The sequence below is a fragment of the Triticum urartu genome, chromosome 2, assembly GCF_003073215.2.
Source record: "Triticum urartu cultivar G1812 chromosome 2, Tu2.1, whole genome shotgun sequence".
NCBI lineage: Eukaryota > Viridiplantae > Streptophyta > Magnoliopsida > Poales > Poaceae > Triticum > Triticum urartu.
Window position 1 is genome coordinate 142,060,593 of NC_053023.1, and position 12,555 is coordinate 142,073,147.

Here is a 12,555-nt window from a genome sequence, read left to right on the forward strand (position 1 = left end):
CAAAACGTCTTTGAAGTCCCGATTCTAAGCCGTTTAAGCATGGTGCACTAAACTATCAAGTAGTCATCATATTGAGCTAGCCAAACGTTCATAACGTCGGCATCTGCTCCTGCAATAGGTCTGTCACCTAGCGGTGCATTAAGGACATAATTCTTCTATGCAGCAATGAGGATAATCCTCAGATCACAGATCCAATCTGCATCATTGCTACTAACATCTTTCATCTTAGTTTTCTCTAGGAACATATCAAAAATAAAACAGGGGAGCTAAACGCGAGCTATTGATCTACAACCTAGATATGCTAATACTACCAGGACTAAGTTCATGATAAATTTAAGTTCAATTAATCATATTACTTAAGAACTCCCACTTAGATAGACATCCCTCTAATCCTCTAAGTGATCACGTGATCCAAATCAACTAAACCATGTCCGATCATCACGTGAGATGGAGTAGTTTCAATGGTGAACATCACTATGTTGGTCATATCTACTATATGATTCACGCTCGACCTTTCGGTCTCCGTGTTCCGAGGTCATATCTGTTATATGCTAGGCTCTTCAAGTTTAACCTGAGTATTCCGCGTGTGCAACTGTTTGCACCCGTTGTATTTGAACGTAGAGCCTATCACACCCGATCATCACGTGGTGTCTCAGCACGAAGAGCTTTCGCAACGGTGCATACTCAGGGAGAACACTTATACTTTTATAATTTAGTGAGGGATCATCTTATAATGCTACCGTCAAACAAAGCAAGATAAGATGCATAAAAGATAAACATCACATGCAATCAATATAAGTGATATGATATGGCCATCATCATCTGGTGCTTGTGATCTCCATCTTCGAAGCACTGTCATGATCACCATCGTCACCGGCACGACACCTTGATCTCCATCGTAGCATCGTTGTCGTCTCGCCAATCTTATGCTCCCATGACTATCGCTACCGCTTAGTAATAAAGTAAAGCATTACAGGGCGATTGCATTGCATCCAATAAAGCGACAACCATATGGCTCCTGCCAGTTGCCGATAACTTCGGTTACAAAACATGATCATCTCATACAATAAAATTTGGCATCATGTCTTGACCATATCACATCACAACATGCCCTGCAAAAACAAGTTAGACATCCTCTACTTTGTTGTTGCAAGTTTTACGTGGCTGCTACGGGCTTAGCAAGAACCGTTCTTACCTACGCATCAAAACCACAATGATAGTTTGTCAAGTTGGTGCTGTTTTCACCTTCGCAAAGACCGGGCGTAGCCACAGTCGGTTCAACTAAAGTTGGAGAAACTGACACCCGCCAGCCACCTGTGTGCAAAGCACGTCGGTAGAACCAGTCTCGCGTAAGCGTACGCGTAATGTCAGTCCAGGCCGCTTCATCCAACAATACCGTCGAACCAAAGTATGACATGCTGGTAAGCAGTATGACTTATATCGTCCATAACTCACTTGTGTTCTACTCGTGCATATAACATCAACGCATAAAACCTGGCTCGGATGCAACTGTTGGGGAACATAGTAATTTCAAAAAAATTCCTACGCACACGCAAGATCATGGTGATGCATAGCAACAAGAGGGGAGAGTGTTGTCCACGTACCCTCGTAGACCGAAAGCGGAAGCGTTAGCACAACGCGATTGATGTAGTCGTACGTCTTCACGATCCGACCGATCAAGTACCGAACGTACGGCACCTCCGAGTTCAGCACACGTTCAGCCCGATGACGTCCCTCGAACTCCGATCTAGCCGAGTGTTGAGGGAGAGTTTCATCAGCATGACGGCGTGGTGACGATGTTGATGTTCTACCGACGTAGGGCTTCGCCTAAGCACCGCTACAGTATTATCGAGGTGGACTATGGTGGAGGGGGGGCACCACACACGGCTAAGAGACGATCAACTTGTGTGTCTAGACGTGCCCCCCTGCCCCTGTATATAATGGAGCAAGGGGGGAGGAGGCCGGCCTAGGAGGAGGGCGCGCCAAGGGGGGAGTCCTACTCCCACCGGGAGTAGGACTCCTCCTTTTCCTTGTTGGAGTAGGAGTGAAGGAAAGAGGAGGAGAGGGAGAAGGAAAGGGGGGCTACACCCCTTGTCCAATTCGGACCAGAGGGGGGGCGCAGGCCTCCTTCCTTTTGGCCTATCTCCTCTATTCCCGTATGGCCCAATAAGGCCCATATACTCCCCGGCGAATTCCCGTAACTCTCCGGTACTCCGAAAAATACCCGAATCACTCGGAACCTTTCCGAAGTCCGAATATAGTCGTCCAATATATCAATCTTTACGTCTCGACCATTTCGAGACTCCTCATCAGGTCCCCGATCTCATCCGGGACTCCGAACTCCTTCAGTACATCAAAACATATAAACTCATAATATAACTATCATCGTAGCGTTAAGCGTGCGGACCCTACGGGTTCGAGAACTATGTAGACATGACCGAGACATGTCTCCGGTCAATAACCAATAGCGGAACCTGGATGCTCATATTGGCTGCTACATATTGTACGAAGATTGAGGGAGTCCTGGATTAGGGGTATCTGGACAGCCGGATTATATCCTTTGGCCGGACTGTTGGACTATGAAGATACAAGATTGAAGACTTTGTCCCGTGTCCGGATGGGACTCTCCTTGGCGTGGAAGGCAAGCTTGGCAATACGGATATGTAGATCTCCTTCCTTGTAACCGACTTTGTGTAACCCTAGCCCCCTTCGGTGTCTATATAAACCGGAGGGTTTTAGTCTGTAGGACAACATACAATCATACCATAGGCTAGCTTCTAGGGTTTAGCCTCTCCGATCTCGTGGTAGATCAACTCTTGTAATACTCATATCATCAAGAATAAATCAAGCAGGACGTAGGGTTTTACGTCCATCAAGAGGGCCCGAACCTGGGTAAAACATCGTGTTCCCTGCCTCCTGTTACCATCCTCCTTAGATGCACAGTTCAGGACCCCCTACCCGAGATCCGCTGGTTTTGACACCGACATTGGTGCTTTCATTGAGAGTTCCACTGTGCCGCCGCCAGAAGGAAGGATTTCTCGTCTCGTCTTTAAACATGGTACTACTGTTGGGGGAGCTTTGGCTGTCGGCCAAACTCTCCGGCTAGGAGGTTTCATCATGACCGCCTGTTCAGCCGCCGCGCCGACGATGACTTCTCGGGTCATCGAAAACAGCCTCCACGTCAAATCGGCACTCACCGAACAGATGGATCCAATGAAGCTCGCTCCCTTAAACGAGCTCTTGGATCGCATGGCCGCCCTGGGAGTCGCTATGGACTATGATCGGATTGGGCTTAAACCCGATCAAAGGGAGATTAACTCTCCACCGGTCACCCATCATATTGCAGTGGTGGAGGAACAATGCGGCGACCTTTCCTCTATCTTGAGGACCAACTATGTCCGGATTCCTGAGCTCTCCGAGCCGGATGCCCGTTCGCGGGAGGACAACATCCAATCCCTGAACTTAGAGTCAGGCAGCGGGCCAGGATTATCGGGTAACACCCCGGAACCGGAACTTCCAAAATTGGAAACTCCTCGGCCCCCGGATCCCAGATCGGGTAAGGGTTCGGATTCAATTCCACCCACCCACCCAAACATAAGCGATCTTTCCCACATCAGGCAAGAGCCCCAGGAAACAGTACATCACTATTGGGCCAGATTCCTCCTTGCGATGAACAAGGTTAAGGACTGTCGCGAGGAAGACGCAATCCTATTTTTCTGCAATAATTGCACGGACAAGGGAATCCTTAACGCCAGAATACAAACCCAGTCCGAAATAAAAGGGTGCATTATCACAATACACCCGGGTCAACTACCGAAAAGCAAAAACCCTCTACAGGGCATGGAACCGTACTAGAGGGATGGCTCAACGGACCCTACAAAATTCATAGTACAGAAGGCGCCACATCAACACATAGCCTTAGAGCATGTTGGATACTCTGGCAGGTGGCCAAAAGTGGTGAGGATCTTCTTATCCCAAATGCCACAGAGCACCATCCCGTAGATAACAATACGGTGTTAACAATCTTTGAGACATTTGTGTCAAATAATAGGCGCAAGAGAACACTCCGCAGCATGGCCGAAATCTGCCACGTAGTAGCAATAAATCCATGGAGTGACACGGCTATTACCTTCAATGCCAGTGATGAACCTAAATTCCGAACAGCCCGAGCACCAGCCGCACTGGTCCTCAGTCCAATTGTGGATGGCTTTCGACTCACCAAAGTACTCATGGACGGCGGCAGCGAATTAAACCTCATCTACGAGGAAACTCTTCAAAAAATGGAAATAGACTGGAACCGCATTGAGCAAAGTAACACAACCTTCAGAGGAATCATACCCAGTCGGGAAGCACGATGCGCTGCGAAAATCACACTAGATGTGGTATTCGGTACGCCATAGAATTATAGGTCCGAAGAAATTACATTTCAAGTGGCCCCGTTCAGCAGTGGATACCACACCCTTTTAGGACGTGAGGCGTTCACGATCTTCCAAGCTGTACCCCATTATGGGTACATGAAGCTCAAAATGCCCAGGCCCAACGGAATCATCACTCTCGCCAGTGATCCGGACACAGCACTCCGCGCCAAAAACAAAACAGCCGCACTGGCCCTAGGGGCATTATCTGAAGCCATCTCGGACGAGGAATTAACCACGCTACGCTCCACAGTGGACAGGGACGACGTGATACTCAATAAGAGATCCAAGTCCACCTCTTTTAAACCAGCAGATGAAATAGTCAAATTCCATGTCCACCCAACGGACCCTACAAAAACAGCCTCCATCGGGGCACAGTTAAACCCCGCCGTGGACGCCGCACTACGAGAGTTCCTGCACGAGAATTGGGACAATTTCGCCTGGCACCCTCAGACATGCCAGGAATCCCACACAGGCTGGCCGAGCATAGCCTCAATATCCTAAAGGGATTCAAGACGGTCAAGCAAGCTCTTCGGCATTTCTCCGAACCTAAGAGACATGCCATGGGAGAGGAACTAGCCAAGTTATTGGAGGCCGGATTCATCAGAGAGATAAAACATCCGGACTGGCTAGCAAACCTGGTGATGGTACCAAAGAAGGATAAATCCTGGCGCCTTTGTGTCGATTTCAAGGCCCTCAATAAAGCTTGACCGAAGGATCCCTTCCCCCTCCCCCGCATCGATCAAATTATCGATGCTACCGCAGGACACGAGTCATTGTGTTTCCTCGACGCATACTCCGGTTACCACCAAATCAAGATGGCGGAGTCTGACCAAGCCGCAACGGCATTCATCACACCATACGGTCCCTTCTGTTTCAACACAATGCCTTTTGGGCTCAAAAACGCCGGCGCAACATATCAGCGCATGATTCAAACATGTCTAGAGAAACAAATCGGCAAAACAGTAGAGGCATACGTAGATGATGTGGTCGTCAAAACCAAGCACGTCGGCTCTTTGATAGACGACTTGAGGCTCACATTCGACAACCTCCGAACATACGACATCAAGCTCAATCCGGAAAAATGCGTTTTCGGCGTACCAGCCGGAAAGCTCCTAGGTTTCATTGTCTCCAGTAGAGGTATTGAAGCTAATCAGGACAAAATCCAAGCTTTGTCACAGTTGGCTACCCAAACAGACCTCAAACAAATCCAGAAGTTAACTGGATGCGTGGCGGCTCTAAGCCGCTTTATCTCCTGCTTAGGAGAAAAGGCTTTACCCCTTTATCGCCTCCTTCGGCGCACCGAACACTTTCAGTGGACGGACGCTGCCACAGTCGGATTGGAAGAAATAAAGGCCATTTTGGCAACCAACCCAATCTTGGCTGCGCCAAACATCGGCGAACCAATGTTGTTGTACATTGCGGCAACTCATCAAGTTGTAAGCGCAATGCTCATCGTCGAACGAGAAGCTGCCGGACATAAATTCCCTCTTCAAAAGCCGGTATACTATGTATCAAATGTCCTCACTCCATGCAAATCACGGTACCCACATTATCAAAAGATAGCCTATGCGGTATTCATGGCATCCCGGAAGCTGCAACACTACTTTCAAGAGTGTTCGATTACAGTAGCCTCGGAAGTGCCACTTAATGATATTATAAACAACCGCGATGCTATGGGCCGGATTGCTAAATGGGCCATTGAGCTCCTCCTGTTCGACATAACATACAAACCTCGACGGGCCATTAAGTCACAAGTATTGGCCGACTTTGTCGCCGAATGGACGGAGACCGAACTCCCTAAAGAGTATGGCGCATACTCCAATTGGATCATGCACTTAGACGGTTCTAAAATGATGGCTGGTCTAGGGGCTGGCATCGTCCTGACGTCCCCAATCGGAGATACCGTTCAGTACGTACTACAAATATTGTATACAGACTCCAACAACGCAGCCGAATATGAAGCTCTGTTGCATGGTGTTCGGATGGCAGTCTCCATGGGCATTCAGCCCCTGGAGGTGCGTGGGGATTCAAACCTTGCAATATCCCAAATAAATGGAGACTTTGATGCCAAGGATCCGAAAATGGCGGCCTACCGAAACACCATCCTAAAAATGTCAGCTCGGTTCGAGGGGCTCGAATTTCACCATGTGGCTCGGGAAAACAATCAGGCGGCGGATATCCTTGCCCGCGTCAGCGCAAAACATGATGCGGTCCCCCCAACATCTTTCTGGAAAGGTTGTTCAAGCCATCCGTAGTATGGGAAGGGGACACCGGTAACCATAGTCCGGACCTGGCCAAAATGCCCGATATCGAATACTCTGACACAATCAGAGGCTCCGCCACCGAAATAACACCTTCAGCCCACGTAATAATGGCCATTATCGCCCCGTGGACAGAACCATTCCTGGCCTACCTAACTAGGCAGGAACTTTCGGAGGACCAAAATGAGGCATGCTGCATAGTGCGGCGATCTAAGGCCTACAGGGTCCATGAGGGAGAATTGTATAAAAAAGCACTACCGGAGTCCTTCAAAGGTGCATCTCCAAAGAGGAAGGGCGGAACCTTTTGGCAGAAATCCACGCCGGACTCGGCGGTCACCATGCCACAGCCCGGGCTCTTGTAAGCAAGGCCTTCCGTACATGATTCTATTGGACAACGGCCCGGGCAGATGCACAGGACTTGGTCCAACGTTGCGCCGGTTGCCAGCTCTTTGCCAATCAAAGCCACATGCCACCCACCGCCCTCCAAACAATCCCCATTATGTGGCCCTTCGCAGTCTGGGGGCTTGACATGGTTGGACCCCTTAAAGGGGGAACCCACAAGAAAAAATACTTACTGGTCATGGTGGATAAATTCACCAAATGGATAGAGGCCAAACCTGTTAAAACAGCCGAATCCGGACCAGTGATAGACTTCATATCTGGGGTCGTACACCGTTATGGCGTCCCCCACAGCATCATCACTGACAACGGCACAAACTTCACAGCCGATGAGGTAAAACTCTGGTGTAGCAAAATGGGCATCAAGCTCGATTATGCTTTAGTCTATCACCCACAAACCAACGGTCAAGTCGAGCGAACAAACGGTGTTATAATGAGCGGCATTAAACCCAGATTAGTGCATTCCTTAACGGAGTTTAACACGCACTGGGTAGAGGAGCTCGACTCCGTACTCTGGGGGCTGCGGACCACGCCGAATCGTAGTACCGGATATACACCCTTCTTTATGGTGTACGGCGCATAGGCAGTCTTGCCCTGCGACATAATTCATGACTCACCTCGAGTGCGCATGTACGAAGAAAGAGAAGCCGAGCTCGATCATCAGGACAGTCTGGACACCCTGGAGGAGGAGCGCGATGTAGCCAAAGCACGTTCCGCATTTTATCAGCAACAGGCTCGCAGATACCAAATCAGAGAAGTACGGGCCAAAACTTATAATGTTGGCGAACTAGTTCTACGCCTGTCGGATAATAAAAAGAACAAGCTTGAGCCCAAATGGGAAGGTCCCTTCATTATTGACCAAGTTCTGACCATGGAGCGTACTGACTGCGGGATGCATCGACTAGTCGACTCGAGCCGAACCCATGGAACGCGGCCAGGCTTCGAAGATTCTACGCCTAGCACCGGACTCTATGTTCGTCCCCTCCCTTTGTCCATTTTTTGCATATACATTATCTGTCTTGTTTTTCTGTCTTCCTTTCTTTTATTCTTTCTCTAGGCCTTCAAGGGCCAACTTGTGCCTCGCTTGCACATTATAGATGCGCTAGCCGTGGTCATCATACCTGGGGGCTTCTTTCACAGAAGCTTAATTATTTATCTGGGCCTCAGGCCTCGCACATGTGTCATGCTTCCGCATGTACCTTTTTTCGCCATTATATGCATCGATATGACTTAAGTTTTGGCCAAGCTAGGTTGCCTGGCTCTTGGATTTATGCCCTATGTTCCCGTTAATTCGGCTAGGGCATAAGGGGAGCACCTCTGCGATTGTTACTGTCGGGTCAGCCGGATGTGTACCTCAGACTGGGTGAAGCCGAAAGCTAGCGTTCTTAAGGGAATATTCGATCGGTGAACGAAAGATGATTTTTATTTATTGTCCATATCTGCCCCTAGATGTTTTTTCTGCGTTTCTTATCGCAGTCTGGACATGCACTTTAGGGCATGCTTACCCAGGGAAAGGAACCCTTAACGAAACTATTCTCCCTGGAAGATGTTTCTTACTACCCATGTAATATAACATAACTAGTTGGGCACTTGTCTGTTCAAGCACTTATGACCCCTACACCTGGTCTCCACGCATGCCCCGGTTCTTATATAACTGCGCGGGTATTCGGATACACTCCGGACTATCGGGTCCCGAGGTTGAAGCGAAAAGGTCCGCCAAGACAAATGATCTACAATCTGGCTAGAAGGCAGTATACATGTCACTTTCATTACATAGTCATGCAGACTGACTAAATTCCTCTTCTATACCATCCAACAGGCGGTCTAGCTTACAATCCTGTTGGGAATACTTTGCGGCTAATTCTACTTGCCCATAAACTAAGCTAACGGAGATCTCTTTTCCGTCCGGCCCCACAGGTCCGACCTCGGCCATGTGATTTGGGTCTGCCTTGATATACCGCGTCTTCACCATGGCCCAGGCTTCTCTGGCACCCTGTCGGCAGGCTGATATCTTCCATAATCGGAAGCGTCGCCGTGCTCCCTTGAGATTCTCCGCAAGCTCAACAACGCCCTCTGGCAAGGAGACGGACGGCCACAAGGCCTGGGCAACACCCTGCATCACCTACCGAACTTGTTCGTGCAGATGTGACAGCTCGGATAGAATATCACCCGCAGACCCGGGCATTTCCTCCATGGGACGACCCGTCAGCATACCTACAGACATAACGTTGTTAGTCGGCTTCTTCGCCGAACTCCTTTAAAAGGATTCGTTCAAGCACTTACTGAAAATGCCGCGCCGAAGCCGCTTATTCTCCTTCTCGGAGTCTGCAAGCTGGCCCCGGACGTCTTTAGTTCCACGCTTAGCTTAATATTGGCGTCTTGGAGATTGTTTTTCTCCCGCCTAACCTCAGTCAGCACGCGTTTGCCAGCCTCTAGCTGTCGCATAACATGCTGGTCTTCCGGACTTTCTCCGGATTCATCTGCAACATCCGTTGTTAGATCTGCAGCCATGCCGCACATTATATGGTAACCATCATTCTTTAAAGTAAATGTTACCAGCAGGTGACTTTTTCGGTTCCTGCAATGCGGCCACAGAAGCCCGCAGTTGGGTCTTGCATTCCTCTAGCTCCTGTGACAGCCTAGTATTCTTCTCTGTAAGAACCTGCACAATAAAGATTATCCTGAAATCAGTTCTGCTAACTGTTTCAAGTCTCAGGGGCTACTGATACATATAAATCGTCAGATTTACTTACCCGTACATCCTTTACATACTGATCCGTGGCTCTGGCTAGACCATCTTGAGCAGCTCGGAGGTACGCCTCTCCAGAATTGGAGGCATCAAATGCCTCTGGTGAGAAACAAGCATCACGGAGTACGGCCCGGCGGAGCCTATGATTCATGGCGCTTTCCACTTCTGAGTTTGTAGCGGATAATCTATCCACATCCTCTGTAGGGGGATTATCTGGCGCCCGCCCCATATCGGTCTCCGCCTCTATGTCCGGTCCTGGCGCCCGACTAGTGGAAGCATGATTAGTAACATCGCCGGATATATTCCGGCAAGCGTCTTTTCTGTTTAAAAAAACATGGGCGTCATTATATTTTGAGAGAGACGACAACCACGGAGCGGGGTTTTTTGTCATACCTTTGCGTCGGCGTCTTCGTCCTGACCGCCTTCCTTTTTGGCCTACCCGGCCTCGGTGCCTCTTGTTGGCGAGTTGCTGCGGGTTCGGCAGGGCGTCCCGAATGCCTTCCCTATAAAAATGCCATGTGTATATGGTGGGTGAAGTGTCTAAAAGGGGATCCTGGTTTTTGGAGTTGGGATTTTTGGTTTTTCTTACGTGCGATGCGGGGAGCAGTCTGGGATAGTCGGGCGTAATGGCCACCATGGCATCATCGTAGCTTAACTAATAGAACTGCCGGTCTATCAGCTCCACGAATATAACTGGATCTTCTTCAAGTCCGGAGTCGAGGGCCCGGTCAGGGTCCTCTGGTTGTGGAGAAGGGCTGCTGATCTCCTTTATGGCTTTTCGCAATTCCTGCCGCAAATTGGCAAGGGGAATACTTACGACAAAGCATGCGGGAGAAATGGGAGTAGGAAGATATAACTTACCCAGCTTGGAGGATTGTACATGGAGAATCTATCTCGTGGCTTGATGCGGGTAAACTCCTCTTCCTCACCCTTGAACAATTCAGACAGAATTTTTGCTAAAGCGGCGGCATTGCCGGACCCTTACGCCCGCAGCGGGTGGCATCATCCACCCCGTTAAAATACCACAAGGGGTGCCCATGATATTGAAGTGGTTGCACTCCCCGCATTATGCAAATCGACATAACTTCGATTACTGTCAATCCTGGTCGAGCCAGTGCTTTAATCCGGTTCATGAGATAGAGGACTTCTCCATTGTCTTCCACCTGGGGGCTCCGTGGGCGCCAACTTCGGTGTTTCTTCAGAGGAGCATTGTTGAACTCAGGAAGACCCCGCCGAACAGGGTCCGGAAGGGGGACATCCTCCATATAAAATAATTCTGAAGGCCAGCCTTCGGACGTCTTCTTCGGGGTACCGGACAGGTATCCGGTATCGGCGATGCGCCATATTTTGACTCCGCCCACTTGATAAAGTGACCCCCTCTGTGTGCGAGGGACGAGGCAAAATAGCCTTTTCCACAGCTCGAAGTGAGCCTCGCAGCCCAGGAACAACTCGCAGAGAGCAGCATAGCCGGTGATATGTAGGATAGAGGCGGGGGTGAAATTGTGTAATTGAAGGCCGTAGAACTCCAGGAGCCCACGGAGGAACGGATGAATTGGAAATCCGAGTCCTCTTAATAAATAGGGAACAAGGCAGACCCGTTCCCCCATAGAGGGGCAGGGAAAGCTCTCTGCTCGCTCCCCGCCATTGTAGGTGGCAATCCCGGCTCAAACGGGCACCATATACGCCGGAGGGAGAAATACCTTAGTCTGTAGTTCGACTAACCGACTGTGCGGGACTGAACACCTCTCCCAATCACCGGGCTTAGGGCTACGGGGGTGGGAGGAGGAGCTTCGAAGGTCGGCCATGCTACAATGGATCTTCCCGAAACGCACTCTAATGGATTCTTTCTGGGGGAGGATGGTATGGATTGGATCTAAGGATCCCCATCCCTTTAATAGACAATTTATTTATCTGGCTAGGGCGGTGAATGTAAAAACGCCCTGGCGCCTCGTATTCATTCGACGCATGGGAGATAGCCCTTATTGGGCATAGAAGCCAAGAGGTCCAAACATTTATGTCAACAGACACTGCTTTACAAACGTTCGGAAGATGGAGAAGAACCCGCCTTGCAATGCCGAAGACAACTGTGCGCCGGACTCATTGTCATTGAAGCCTGGTTCGGGGGCTACTGAGGGTGTCCTGGATTAGGGCGTATCCGGACAGCCGGATTATATCCTTTGGCCGGACTGTTGGACTATGAAGATACAATATTGAAGACTCCGTCTCGTGTCCAGATGGGACTCTACTTGGCGTGGAAGGCAAGCTAGGCAATACGGACATGTATATCTCCTCCTTTGTAACCGACCTTATGTAACCCTAGCCCCCTCCGGTGTCTATATAAACCGGAGGGTTTAGTCCGTAGGAAAATATACAATCATACCATAGGCTAGCTTCTAGGGTTTAGCCTCTCCGATCTCGTGGTAGATCAACTCTTGTAATACTCATATCATCAAGAATAAATCAAGCAGGACGTAGGGTTTTACCTCCATCAAGAGGGCCCGAACCTGGGTAAAACATCATGTTCCCTGCCTCCTGTTACCATCCGCCTTAGATGCACAGTTCGGGACCCCCTACCCGAGATCCGCCGGTTTTGACACCAACAAAGATCTTTATCGGTCAGACCGCATAACAACATACGTTGTTCCCTTTTTCATCGGTATGTTACTTTCCCGAGATTCGATTGTCGTCATCTCAATACCTAGTTCAATCTTGTTACCAGCAAGTCTCT